Below are 1,245 nucleotides of genomic sequence, written 5' to 3'. Positions count from 1 at the left end.
CATATTAGAGCAAACCACCCTATATAGTTAGAAAATTTATTAAATAAAAACTTTATTTTTATATTTTCCAATGAAATATTCCTATTTACGGATGTTTTCCAAATTATTTTATTTTAACAATATAAATATTTATTAAATTAAATTAATTTATTTATTAATTGTAATTAGAATAAATTGAAATGTATTAATTAGTGCTGCAGTCTTATGTATGTTTGGGATTTTTCATCAGAGGAAATACTGGATCCCATACTGGAGAAACCATCTTGTCTGTTGAAAATATGTATTTTTATTTTCAATGACCTCTCGCAGCATTCTGGGTAGATAATGGATTTCTTTTGCAAGGACCTGGGGTTTATCTATGACATGCTCGCAGACTGCAGACTTATTTACGCGGTGGTGTTTGACATCAAGTATATCTGCGATATACTACATATACATATGCGATATACATATTGTCACTGTTTATGCAACCAGATAAACAGTGACAACTTACATTTGTAAAATTTATAGAAAACAAGTTGAAAGTTTTGTGTTTACGTTACTCAGCATATTTTGAAGAGTTCTTAAATATTATAATACTATTTCAATATGCATTGCGTCCGCTATGGAAAATTGAAGAAATGCATGCCTATGTTTTTTCAAAAAAATTGCATTTTTTAAATCGTTAAGTGTCACCTTTTTGTAGTTAAGTCTGTGTTTCACCGGAGGTGTGATATGTTCAAACACGAGATCGCAATCGCAAAACAATAGTTTAATTTCCTTTGTGTCACAATCGCGAATACTTTAGAACTATACCTGTCTTTTTCTTTTAGTACAGCACAGTATTACTTTTTTTATGATATCAAGCGACGCCTGGTGGTAAGCAACACGCCTGTTACAGTGCCATGCCACTCAGAAGTTTAAATCGCAAAGACCTGAGGGGCATTGCCACTATGCCCGTCACTCTGATACATAAGTTGACGAGACCCATGTACTTATAATTTCACTAGCACCCTTACCATTCAAAACCGGAACGCAGTAACGTGCTTGGAGGCAGAAATGAAATGTTGCCAATACGTTCCAATTCATATATTTTATTCCAGACAATACATCCATATTGGTTAGTGAACATTACAAACTTACTTACTAATGTTAGTAATAATAAGTACACACTAAGTTTGAGGTACACATGAAGTATGGTCCAGCGTTCAAAGAATGAACCTAGACCCGACCAGCAATGATACTCAAGAGGCTGTTACCGCTGCC

This window comes from Hyposmocoma kahamanoa, unplaced genomic scaffold (genome assembly GCF_003589595.1).
Source record: "Hyposmocoma kahamanoa isolate Upper Pololo Valley unplaced genomic scaffold, ASM358959v1 134, whole genome shotgun sequence".
NCBI lineage: Eukaryota > Metazoa > Arthropoda > Insecta > Lepidoptera > Cosmopterigidae > Hyposmocoma > Hyposmocoma kahamanoa.
This window is presented reverse-complemented; position numbering follows the sequence as displayed.